At 44.7% G+C, this 13947-nt stretch overlaps 1 long non-coding RNA gene across 1 annotated transcript; it reads right to left on the reverse strand.

Moving 5' to 3' along the window:
- Positions 1-7180: 7180 nt before the first annotated feature.
- LOC138527279 (uncharacterized) lies at positions 7181-12501 on the reverse strand. The gene is made up of 2 exons (XR_011283851.1): positions 12428-12501; positions 7181-7393 (listed from the first exon to the last, which is right to left on the reverse strand). It is a non-coding gene; the product is annotated as an uncharacterized lncRNA (long non-coding RNA).
- Between the last annotated feature and the right edge of the window lie 1446 nt (positions 12502-13947).

Raw genomic sequence — 13947 nt, forward strand, 5'->3', positions numbered from 1 at the left:
CCCAGCCTCCACCGTATTGCAGCATTTACCCGAACCCAGGTGCACCAAACAGGTGCATTGATAGGGAAATATCACTCATATCTAAGAAATCAGTACTCTTTGGAATGGAACCAGAAACACTCCAAGTCCTGAACGTGACTCGTTTGCTCCTACGAATCAATGAGATGTACACTGGAAACCTCCATGTGTGTAACTCCTTGACAGATCAGTCAGCTAAGGCCATCTATCGCTCAATCGGATATGACCAAAAATGGAGGATACTAAGACTGCTCCTAGAATGGCATTATGGACGGTCAGATATAGTGAGAAGAGCGCCCCTGATATCTGTGTGCAGCTTATAGTGGCAGGTTCGAATGCAGGCAGGGTCAACTCAGCCTTTCATCCTTCAGTGGCAGGTTTGAATGCTGGCAGGGTCAACTCAGCCTTTCATCCTTCAGTGGCAGGTTCGAATGCTGGCTGGGTCAACTCAACCTTTCATCCTTCAGTGGTAGGTTTGAATGCTGGCAATGACAACTCAGCCTTTCATCCTTCAGTGGCAGGCTCGAATGCTGGCAGGGTCAACTCAGCCTTTCATCCTTCAGTGGCAGGTTTGAAGGCTGGCGAATGCTGGCAGGGTCAACTCAGCCTTTCATCCTTCAGTGGCAGGCTCGAATGCTGGCAAGGTCAACTCAGCCTTTCATCCTTCTGTGGCAGGTTCGAATGCTGAAAGAGTCAACTTAGCCTTTCATCCTTCAGTGGCAGGCTCGAATGCTGGCAAGGTCAACTCAGCCTTTCATCCTTCAGTGGCAGGTTCGAATGCTGGCAGGGTCAACTCGCCCTTTCATCCTTTCGAGGTCAATACATTGAGTACTACTCTGTGGGGTCATAATGCCATGTGTTATTTCAGTGCTCTGAGACCCTGTGTAAGAAATAGATATTATTCTTTTTCGAAGGTCATCACAGTGCCTCTAAATTATCCCGTATGGTATGGCATTGTTTATTTATATAGCGCCTATACACAGGCAAGTGTTTCAAAGCGCTCAAGGAGGGTGGGGATATGGGGATCAGTCAGGGTAGCTCGCCCAGTTTGGCTTTTATCGTTCCACTCTGGGAACTACTTGTCCTGCGTATTTAATGTGGCAATCAAACTTCAATGACCAGAAAGCCAAGAATAAGCCAGGACTGAATGGCCCACGGCCGCCTAAAATAGGACATCTCCTGAGAATTCTGTATCTGCACCTTAAGGATAGGAACGCTATGGGAGAAATACATCCACGCCCCGTGTCATTAAGGAGATGCTATTCCAGCTCTGTATTTTCTGCAAATTCTGCAACATTTATTTTTGTTCACCCCATTATAAACCCAGGACTACAAGTCCCACAATGCAATTGATAGTACTATGAATCAAATTGTTTTCGGATTCAAGCGACAGTTACCACCGATTTGGATAAAGGAAAGCATGTTATGTTATGTTATGTTAGCATCACCAACGGAATTGGTCCCCAGGAGGTCTGGCGGTCTGTAAACAGGAAGGGTGGGGTAGAGTTAGTCGGGAGGAGGGGAGAAGGAGAGTGGGAGAAATGGTGTGCTGTTGGCAGCTTCAGCTCGGTATACACCGAGTGCTGGGCTTTGGTACTAATATCGGATCTGATGAAGTCCTCGAGTGCTGTGGGTGAAGTCTATGTTTTGTTGATGCGGTGTGGTAAAGTGCGTGCGGATGGCTGGGAGAGAGATGGTTGTGTTGTTTTGTGTGGGTTTAAGTAAGCAGAAGATGGAGGGTTGGGTTAGTGGGGTCTGTATCCTGGTTCAGGTACTTATGATTCCGTTAGAGTTGTATACCTGCGGGTTCGGATGTTGCTGGTTCCTCGTGGGCCGACTCGATTTGGTGGTGTTGCGCTGATCCAACTGTATCCTATTGAGTATAGTCTGGATTGGTCGGTGCTTCTGAACCTAATGTTCAGGTGTGGGACTGGGTGGGTGATATCTATTCTCAGGTGATCTAGTGTGACCCTGGTGTCACACTAGATCACCTGGTGGCATGGGGTTTAAAGATGTGTCCACCTGTGATGGAATCAGCTAGTCTGACGTGTGGCTTCACCTTTCTCACTGTGAGTATGGAGGGATAGTGCTGTTGACTTACAAAGAAAAAAGGCTGAAGATGAACTCATACAACAGGCACAGCTGTGAGCTGTAAACACGATGATGGGGTGGGTGGGTAAAACTTCTCACCACGTGATAACTCTTGCCCAGCCCATCTTTTGATAACTGGAATTTCATGTGTAGAAACAATACCAGTCCCCCCGGCCCCCGACCCAAACAGTTTCCCAGTTACTTCATTCCACTTGCTGGTCCAGGGAGTTCTTATTACAAGTAACTGTAAAAATTGCCTCTTAGTCTATTTGCTTAACCAGAAATGAACCAAAACTACAACTCCCAGAATGCATTTGTTTGTTAATGGAAATGTCAGCAATAGGAACGTGGTGTTCGGCTGGCAACCGGCTAGGCAACAATGGGTTCATTGTTGGAGAGCGCCTGCTAGCGCATTCCTACGCCTTCACAAGAATATAGCCTTGGCACATGTTTGCTTGGTTATGTTAGAAAGGGCACTGAACTTCTTTGATGTATTCTATGGCTAGGGTATGTCGTATGTTGGTTCCTCATTATGCAGAATAGGGAATTGCAAAATAGAAGACAGAGTGGGGGGAATAAGAGGTGAAATGGGGAAACCTACATTGTATATTTCTGTTTTATAATCACCGGAATTCTGTACTTCTATAGTAACTGCAAAAGTGATTTAGGGTAAGAAATCCCCACCCCGTGGTGAGGCGTGGGATGCCCGACACCCTTAGAAGCCCTGGCATTTTAGTTAGCCTCACTCTACTTACAGGGCCATACTTATAATGTTAAAAAAAGTCCCAGAATACAGAGTGGTGTTTTATCAAAAGACAGGGGCTTGTCCGGCTGTATATTTATTTCGGAACAAAATTGTGTTCAAGTGATGCAGATCTGCTGCTGCAGTAGAGCACTGCCAGGAAATTGCCTAATGTTAGAACTGATTAAACACATCCTTTTCCATTTCTTTATTTGGTTTTCCCAAAAGATGGCTGTCAAGTGTTGCCATGAAGAACACCCGAATCAAGTCCGCCATTTTGAACCCCCAGAATATGAATCGAACTGCAAACCCCAGCATGCAAAGTACTGTAGGTTAAAAGGCCAGAACTGCTGAACGGTGTCTCTCATGTCATGGCAGTTGGCACTAAGGCTAAAAAACATAACGAGAGACAAGAAAAGGTCATCTTTTTCTGCACAAAGAATGCTGCACTGCGTATGAGAATTCATGTGTTATGGAAGTTTCCTGACCTACGTGACTTAATTAGCCCGCTGCGAGTGCCAGGGGCCGAGGACAGAAGGCCGCACTTTAGGATAACACTTTAGATTATGTTTGCTTTGTGTTTACAAGAAATGGTCATCCTTTTGTCAGTTTCTATTGGCAGAGCGTGCAACGTGTTGCCAGCAGACCCGTTCTGATTAGTAATTCAAGCCAGGAAGGCGTTGTCGCAAGCAAGTGTACTCGAGCCCTGTACAGAGATCTCGCACAGGTATGAGGTGACAGGCCTATTTATTTGCAGAGCTGGACTGGGAACCAAAAGAGGCCCTGGAAATAATGTTCAAAGTGGCCCCATATTACACATTTTCCCATGGGAACATTTAGAAATACCACACAAAAGAGGACCAGGGTGCAGAGGCCTACTGGGAAATCTCCCGAGTTTCCTAATGGCCATTCCACCCCTGCCTATGTGTTGTCCCAGCATCTGGCCCTGCACGACAGTGTTGGGAATCAGGATCAGAGTGGCGCTTTGTGGTTTCGAGGCCAGCATGGCGCTCAAAGCTGTAGCATCAGCATGGTTTTGCAGCGCTTCAGTTATAGTGTTAATTGTGGTGCTGTGGCCTCCCCATTACCTGACCTGGAAGAAAATATGTGTATAATTGTGGCAATCGATAACAGATATGCAGTTTCTTGTTGGCCAGATATCTTCCAATTCCTGCATGCTGATACCACCATCCAATAACTGTACTGAGCCTCATCAGCATGGCCAACATATCACGCATGTCCTGTCACAAGGCTATTTTACCTTGCAGGGAAAAGTAATCCTTTTTCTGAACCGGACCGTGTTACCTCTTTCACACAGGTGGATTAGTGCTTCTTGAGTTCAGCTCTGTGCACCATTCCTCACCACACTGTGTTACTTGCTGCTGCCAGGAATCATTCATAAAAAGGTACCAGAAGCCTTAAGGACATCTCCTTAATCATCAGCCATATTTCTTGGGACGATCAGCACTTGGTATGAACTCAATGGCAGCATGCTGATTTTCACTGTAGCAGCCATGATGAGGGCCTCTGTCTGGCTCTCACGAAATCTAGTACGGTGGCCATGGGGGCTAGGTACTTCCGCAAGCTGGAGTATGATGGATCTGGAGGTGGTACTGATGAGAATCCCCTGGTCATGCCCACTTAGTCCCATGTTGTGGCAGAAGGTGGTCACAAGAGGCTTAGGAGGTCATTACGAGTTGGGTGGAAAATCAACGGAATACCGCCCAATGGATCTAACATTACCACCACTTGGTCCGGTGGTATTACTGCCAGATTACAAGTGGCGGTGACGGTGTAAATCCCCATTTTTTTGACTCCATAGGACCCAATGGGCATTTTCGGCAGTATTACTGCAGTAGTAATCCTGTGGCAGTAATTCCGCAATGGTAAATCCACCAAAAATTGGCATAAAGACAGCAGATTTACCTCCAGCTCATAGCTGGATGAGAACCCTCCAACTCGGGGGCGGCACAGTAATAAACTGTATTACAGTCATACCGCCACATTTAACCCATAGTGCTCGACTCATAATGACCCCCAGATCTGGAAGCCCCTCCACCGAGAATGAACTAACACGCCCAAATAGCCTGTTCTCTGGGTAGGCCCCACTCAGGAGGGTCTACATCCACGTTTTAGCTCACTGTACCTTACACAGAGAAGAAATAACGATTTGCATATCAGTCTTTGTCCCACCCTTAAGGACAGTCCAGCAACAAAATACCAGGTGGTGATGCCATGCTTTCTCTGTGTTTGTCCTTTCCGGAAGCTGACACAGTTGCCAATACTGTCCCTTTAAGAGAACTGAGTTTTCATACAAGAAACAAACATGTGACGTGTACATCAGAGCTCTTGGACGCTGCAGGCAGAGTCGTGAACCAGGATATGTTGGTACATTTTGATAAGCTATTAATGTGATGTAAAATGGCACAATACTACTGGCTATTTGAGTAGTAGGTGATGTTTCCATACGTGTTTAAATACATGCAAATGTGACATGTCAATTGAAATTGCACGAGTCAATCATGTGCGGCTTCGTGATGCTGTGTTTGAGATGTGTGAGTGAGTGCCGGGGAAGAGGATCCCAGGAATGCCTGTGGTCAGGTGAACAAGGACAGATTTGAGCATTTGGTTACTGCATGTGATGTTTTGGTGTATATCAAAGCACACTTTGGGAATGCGCCAGGCCCCCTTGGAATCGCATTGTAGCTAACGTGCATGAAACGTTTTGGTGTGTTTTTTGACATGCTGCGCACATGTGACATATTCCATTTAAGTGGGGACATTAGTAAACTGAATTTAGTTATGCGTTATTGTCTTTTTTGTGCAATGAGTTAGTGCTGGGAGGGAACGGGGGGCATGTCAGTGAGAATCCCCTCCCAATAGTTAAAGCTAATACGTTGCTGTGTTGGTAAATGGGTGTCCTGTTTGTGGCAGTGCACTGCGCGACTGTGCGTGTGTCTTTTGGAATTGCACATCTGTTAATCTGCACGGGAGGTTTCAATTTGTTGCGTCATGCACTGTGCAAATGTGACTATGCCTTTTCAAAATGGACATTTGTAAACTGAATGTGTTCCTGCACTCATGTCTTCTGGTGGCGAGTGAGTTAGTGCTGGGAGTGGGTCAACCTGAGGATTCTCTGTCATCAATGTATTTTGTGATGCAATCTGAAAGTATTTTCTTTCAATTCCTTAATGAGCTATGAAGTAAGGTCAAGAAATGACACAACGGACGCAATAAGCATGTTTTAAACAAAAAAACTTTATTCCGGGCTGAGTCGGGAAAGGATTTGGACAAAATACCTATCGGGCGTATGGTTTGCTCTAAAGTGATAATGAAACTCTACATGAAACTATGTCAGAGATGGGAGAACTATAAGTGGGATAGTCTTAGTGCACCCAACCCCTCCTGGAAAATCATATATATAAACCTATTGGTCTCGGGAGGATAGCTCAAGGGCAACGTGCTCGCCTTGGAAGCAAGACAACACGAGCAACACAGGTTCAATCCCCGTGTCCCGCGTATAAACCTCTGGGTATTAAGCGCGTTATAAATAACCTATCATATCATTCTTAAAAGATCCATGTCTCTAGGGACACTAAACTCTACAAATCAATGTCCGAAGAGGTGCCTAACAGAAAGATCCAAAACCTATTCTCAGCACGCCCTTGGCCTCCCAGCTACCCCATGTAAACTGTTCCAAGGCTTGGCCCACAGAAAAGTTTGCAAATCTTATTTTTAAAGTCCAGTCCTAGGCTAAACGCAACAAACAGAAATGTTCGCCGCAAAGACTCCTTCAGGTATTACTCAGTCTGGACCCTCATCTGGTCTTCCTGCTTTCACAATACCTCTCAGAGGTCTCCCAGGTCTTGGGGTTTACAGGCTTCACATTAAGGCTACTCTTCAGACTCCTGTACTGGGTATTCCTTCGGCACTTCCTGTTACACTCAATGAACTCTTGGGGTTTTCAGCAACTTTTGGTACACCACTATACCAAGCAGGTTTCTTCTAGAGTGCTGGAAAGAAACCACAGCCTTGTGTCAGGATCCCGGTAGCAAGTGGGGGCCCCAGCACAGTGGCTACCTTGTACTACATTTTGTCTGTCTGAGCAAAGAATATACAGATATCTATAGGAGCACACCAATTAAGGGAAAGTCACACTTGTAGTTGAGGAATATATTCACTAATCACTTAGGGTGCAGACGAGGAATAGAGGCTCTAACACGCAGTCTGAGATATACAAAATGCAAAGAATAAGTGTCTAACTCCAGAGACACCCCTGCCCCCCGCACACCATCAAAACTGAGAAAATCAGTCAAAACGAATTCAAGAAAGAAGTCAAAAGGTTTTTTACTTGTGCAAAATTGCAATTTAACAAAGAATATTGGTATACATCATACATAAGATTCTTTAAGTGACAAATCAATACAATAAAAAGTAAAAGAACAATGGATCCCCTGTAGGTGCCAGGTTGAAATTTGATACAACATAGTTCCAAGCTCAACGTGTTTCAGGGTGACGACCCCTTCTTCAGGAGCAAACCGTCTGTAAAAGTATATAGAGAAAAGCCTATCAGTATTGTGTACATTTCATAATCATCACAACATAACAATAGTTCTCAGAGAGCAGTCTAAGCCCGATACATCATCGAATAAGACTCTAAACAAAGATTACAAACATCACAAAGTATATATCTACATAGCAAATATCCGTGGAGATGTTATGAGGTCCTAATCCATCTATGACTCCACATCACAAATCCCCCTAAAACAGATGACTGTGATAAACAACAGATTAATTCTCAAAGATGGCCTCAAAATAGCCACTGTTTGAATTCTAATGGTTAGGTCTAGCTAAATAAGCAGTTTTTGGCGAAAAAAAATACCCGAATTCTAATCCTGCATGTAGAAGCTATTCATCTATTAGCTGGTGGAGTAGGTCCCCTCAAGAAGGAGGAAAAGGAAGGAGGAAGAGGAATTTCATAAAATGGGCTCACACTGTATAGTCCCTCACAGGAGGTGCTCCGGTGATTTACGTTCTATTCGTACTCAGATACGATATTCCTTTGAATAAACATCAAGCATCAGTCATACAAATAACTAAATGAAGGCATAATAATAGCTTAACGATAGATATTGCAGTAAAACTCACCTAACGGTCTACAAGTTTGGCTGGTTCAAGTCAGAATAGTTGAGCGTAGCGTGTGTTGAGAACCAGGCACATAAAGGTGTCGCCGTACGCTGGACGCGTAGTCCCAATGTTAATCGTAAGCCAATGTATTCTATGGAGTGTAAGGGGGGCACGTCTGTCGTTAAATCTTTGGTTGCAGTAACTGTAATGATGGACATGGCCCCCTTACAGGGATGTACCGCTTGATTTCTGACCTTTGGGTCTCATCCAACTATTTTTCCACTTACACTCCGTAGAAATTTCACCCTGTCACCTGCAGTTGTTTTTGACTTCTTTCATGAATTTGTTTTGACTGATTTTCTCAGTTTTGATGGTCTGCAGGGGACGTGAGTGTCTCTAGAGTGAGACACTTATTCTTTGCATTTTGTCTCAACAAAGAAGCAGCAAGAAACAAGTCCTTCTTTCAGGCTTCTGCTGCCTCCGCCCTGCTCCCCAAGCCTCTTTTCTAGTGCCTTATGGCGTGTGCGTATATGCAGGCTCTATGGGAGTTGCTAGGGCCACAAAGGTATTGTGTCAAGGGTTGGCTCTCCTTAAATGTCTAATAAAGATTTATCCAACAACGTCCGTGCATTGATTAATGGCAGGATATATCTCAGAGTGCAGGCCCATAGTTCTATAGCAACAGCGTAGTCTCTACGCCATCTTGCAATCTTGTCTGCAGCCTTGCTCTCTATGGCAACACACATCCTTCCAGGCCTAGGAAGTGTACTGCAGCAGCATTGCTGCTCAACTGTGAGGGTCAGTCATGCTGCATCCTGTTTCTCAGCAGCGGGTAAGTCTTTGATATGTTCCCATTACATTTCACAAATTCAGTAGGTCCATGAACGGACACAGGACACTTTGTTGGGGGCCTCTATTTTGTTTCAGAAGGCGTTTTTACATTGCCCGAAGGGGTGCTAAAGCCACATCTGCAGTTGGGATCAGACACCATGGATGTCCCTAGTGAGACGCTCCGAAGGAGCTGACCAAAAAGAAACAGCAATAGCAGAGAGACGCTAATGCACATCGGTACCAACACACGATTGGGTGAAACCGACCTATGCACGAGGGAAACATCGTTTGCAAAAGGAGTAGAAGCGAGAAATAAAAGCTCTGTGGATAGTACCAATAAGGAAGTAACACCACACCGAACCTACGCGAAAGTGAATCTCACGGCAGGTAGCCGTTAGGCACCTGAAAAGTCAGACCTCAAGGAGAAAACCGCTTGTTGTCGAAAAGCTCAAGTCCCCAATTTGGTGCGTTTGGGCATCAGATTGGAATGGAAGACACGAGTATTGGGGGAAGAATTGAATTCCTAAACGAAAATCTTTTGTCCTGAAGATGGCCTTAATAATTATGACACTGACAGCACTAGAGATAGTGCAGTACGGCTCATAAAGGCCGAAACATATGTCGACTTATAAAGAAGCACTAACACTCTGCTTCCCAAGTCTATTTTGAAATACCTCAGCACCGGTTTCCACGAAAACTGTTTGTGACTTCGACTAAATAACAGAGTATTAAATGCAGTGAGGATAGTTGTAAAACAGCATCACTTGACTATCCCCTCATTAAAATCAAAAAAGAGGGGCAAATTTATATGTCACTTCTGTACCACAGGAAATGTTGTTTCAATTTTTGTCTTAGAAACGTTTTACTTTGAAATTGTGATAATTTGGTTAAATTTGTATTGTCTGTGAAAACCCTATTGCATGAATTACCTATTAGAAGCGTAGAGTCTGTGTTTATGACATGAGTGATCACATGTCTTTTATGTGTTTTTAAAAAAAAGTCTCAAAAGTCTTAAAAAAATTGCCAACACTGTGAACACATGAAAATGTTTTAGAGATTCTGTCTATCTACACAATTATTAAGTAGACAAGCGTGTCCCTGTCCTGTTGTCCACTTGGGGACAAAAGAGAGGGGTAGTCGATCTTGAAGCTTGTGTATATTTGTCTCTAGTGGGGTCACAACTCATCATAGATGGGGTGGAGAGCCTGCAGGATCACGCTCCATCCATCCTCTGGAGGCACATTGGTTTGCGGCCGGACCAACGCATTCCCTTGCAGCTTGCCCCTAACATACATGGATGGGGAGTTCTATAAACTCACCACAGGTGGTGCCTGAGTGAGGTTGCCTTGCTGCATTTTGATGGTAATTTGCTTGCAGAAGAGCAACAGAGTGAATTGTGCATGCAGGATTGTCAGATGTGTGGTGGTTAATGGATCTGTGGGGCTGACCATTGTGGTGAGTGTCCAGTCACCAAGCCCTGGATAGCTACGCAATGCCACCCAGAAGCCCCTATGGGGTCCATAACTGGCTGAACAACCCCTCGTCCTGAAGAAAATGACTTATTTGCAGGAATCACAAGTTTGCAGAGATCCGCAGATCCAGAGTTTGGATTTTGTGACAAGTCCGTGGACGTATAGCTTTTTTCTTCACATTTGCAGTAAATGTCTACGAACATGCAGGAAAGTATAACATTGCTGGTAAATAAATTAATACATTAACAAACCAATGCTAGACCACCTCCAACGTACTAACTGTACCAGATACTGGATACAAGCAGTGTGGGCAGGCACACAGTAGTCCCGTCATCTACAGAAACCATAGAAAAAATCAAAATGGCCACCAGCCATCCTTTGTCCTTAAACCTGCCCCCTAGCACACCAAATGTCCCTAGGAACATGGCCTAATCTGTGAATGGACACACTCCTACAACACATATGAAATCAATGTGAAAACAATGCTGCCAAACAACCTCCAAGGGGAGGTGGAACAGCCCTTTAAAAGTCAGCCAGCCCAAAGCCGAATAAGCAGCCCATGGGAGAGCTGCAAGAAGTGAGCAGAGGGATGTTTAGAAACGTAAAACAGGAAGGCTTGGCAAGCAGGTGGACCAAAGGAGGAGTTTTTGCAACAACTTGAACTAGTGCGTGGCAGAGTGAAAGAAGTGTGGGGAGTATTGGCATTAGTGAAGAGAGATTTGTTGGTGTTTGTGTAGAGGAAACAAGTGCGAAAAACTCCTTTGGACATAGACTTGGATGAAAGAAAGACACAAAGTTGGAATCCTGAAGGAAAGGGATTTACAGTATGTTCAGAAGGGGTTACATTTTGAACAGAGAGGAATAGATCACCTTTGGAAGGGACATACTGAGTCAAAACAGGAGGAGGAGTTAGAGTGAAGGCTCGAGGGTGAGGGGCTTGTTTGGAACAGGGGGATAACCCCTGTGAGGGAGAGACACTGGGTATCATCTCAAAGTAGTAAGATAAGAATGTAGTATAGAAGGGAGAGTATATAAGGGAGTCAAAATTCGGTTGTTATGAAGAAAAGGAAGGGGGCATTTTAAAGAGGGAGATGATGAATATTGTTAAAGATTGGTCAAAGGCAGATATTTAGAATAGATAGATGCAAGTTAGAGAGTAGCTAGAGACCAGAGACAAAAGTACAATCTTGGAGAAGGAGAGACAAGATAATGGAAGAGAAGAGGGTTGATGTGAGGAAGAGGATGACAGAAATCTGGAAGAGAACTGGTAGTTGCAAGACGGGTACTATCAAAGCAGTCTGAAATCATTGAAACCCTAGAAAGGGAAGGGGGGGGCAAAGGCCCTCAAATAGAAGATGGACAAAGGGAGACCCACCACTGAGGCAGAGAAGAACAGAAGTTCCAGGAGGACCATGTTGACTCAGAAGAGAGTGTAAAGGCGGGTGGAGGAACAAGACAGCACAACTACACCGGGGGACAGGAAGGGCAGCCTAAAAGTAGATCGGGCAGGAAAATAGCCCAGGCAAAACCTTGAGATGAGATGGGGAAGAAAGGGCAGAGTAGACTTCTCCACTCCACCAGGCAGCAATACATCTTTGCAGAGTCGGTGCCGGTCTACCAGAGGATAGCCCCACCAAAACCACTTAGGAGGAAGGCAGGCCTCACAAGCATCTAGGGCCACAGCTGGAGAAAGTTTCCAAACTAGGGTAAGGGGTGGATGATTGGAATGGCTCAGAGGATAGCTCAGGGGTAACGCGTTTGACTTGGAAGCAAGACAACGAATTGCAACACAGGATCGAATCCCGGTCTCACACTTAGAAACTGCTCTCTGGTATTATGTGCATTATGAAAAGAACAATTATAAAAATAATTATGATTATAACTCCATCTGTTTGCCCTAGAAGAAGCAACAACACCCGCCAGTTTTTGTTTGTTGAGACTGAAATACATTTTGGGAAGACTTCTTTTTGCACACTTCACTTGGTTTGGATTATTTGAACTGTTTGTTGTAACAGGATGAGGCTGGCTATTGCTTTGCCAGATCTCTTTGAAATAATTGGCAAATACTTTGATTTGTTTAGAGACTAGGCTCCTTCATTCAGATCATATCCCGGAACTTGGAGACTGGATCATACTGACACTTTACCTTTTGCTTTTACCGCACCATGCATGCTTATTTAACTTGCCCAATTCACCTCGTGGGATCTGTTTTGTAGACATCTTCTGAAAAAGAGAGACAATATTGCATTTAAATGGTCCATTTGTGAGTATGGCATGTACTAGTGTGAGGGAGTGTTTATGTGTTCATGCACAAGTGCATAATATTTGCAAATGTTCATGGCATTTATGCCTTCAGTCTAAGGACAAGATGTGTGCCAGAAATCTAGAACATGCAAGAGAACAATTTTTAGATATGGTGGGCTAAAGTGTGTATTATTTAGCCCCTAAGGAAAGCCCAATGTAAAAACCAGATTTTATTCAGCAATCATTTTTGGCATGAAACTATTGATGAAACTTTGCCAAATTTGCCAAGAGTGTTTGAATTTGGTAAAACCAGCGGCCTTCATGGATGGCAACATAAGCCACAGAGAAAAGCATTTGTTTATTGTCTATGTGAAGTTCAATGCAACCATAACTATAGAAATAGATACAAAAAAAGAAAGTGCTGCATTCAATAGCCATAAATAAACCACCATTTCATTTCATTAATTTCATTGAATTTATACAGCCCCTTTCGCCAAAGGCGCTGAACAATGAAAAAAAATATCAAAAACAGTACAATTCATCATGCTATGATATGATCGGATATGATATGGCATTTATAACGCACCTACTCACAAGTGTTTCAAGGTGCGAAAAGGGAGGGGAACAGAGGGAGGACAAAAAAACAACAATCTTACTAGGCCTAGTGAGGGGACAGGGGAGGGGAGAAGTGCCAGTGGATGGGGGGGGGTGAGAGGATGGACAAGTGCAGGACAAGGAATCAACTTAACAAGTAGTGCAGCCAACAGGTGGCTAGGGCGGGTGTTAGAAGTGCAGACAACAAGTGTCTAATAAGTGCAGGAAAGGGAACTGTAGGGTTACAGATTCAGACCACAAGTGCAGGGAGTGCCAGGAGGCAGAGCGGGTATGCACTTGGACGGGCAGGGACCTGGACCCGAATTTAGGGGGGAAGCCAGGTGACCAGTGCAAGTGTAAGACAGGAGATCAGCAGGGGAGAGGAAGAGAGAAGGCAGAAGCAAAGAGGAATGTCTTGAGATGCTTCCGGAACCAGAGGTGGTTCTGCTCAAGTTTCAGAGAGGCAGGGAGGCTGTTCCAGAGGGAGGCACCAGCCGAAGAAAGATCTGCCCCAACTCATTGCTTGGAGAAGCGACTGACCCTCAATGAGTTGAAGGTGAAGGAGCGAAGGTCTCGAGTAGGAATATATTTCCATAGAGAGAGTTGGAGGTATTGCAGACCCAGGCCCCAGAATGCCTTGTAGAATAATGCACAGGGTCTTGAACTTGATCCTTGCTGTCACTGGGAGGCAATGGAGAGATTTCAGAGCTGGAGAGATACAATCCCTGGGCTGAGGCCAAGGACAAGTCTTGCAGTCCTGTTCTGGATGAGTTGTAGAGGACGGAGAGTAGAGACACGTAGATTTAGAAACAGGCTGTTGCAGTAGTA

This window comes from Ambystoma mexicanum, chromosome 14, assembly GCF_040938575.1.
Source record: "Ambystoma mexicanum isolate Mex_15411 chromosome 14, UKY_AmexF1_1, whole genome shotgun sequence".
In the NCBI taxonomy this organism is placed as follows: Eukaryota; Metazoa; Chordata; class Amphibia; order Caudata; family Ambystomatidae; genus Ambystoma; species Ambystoma mexicanum.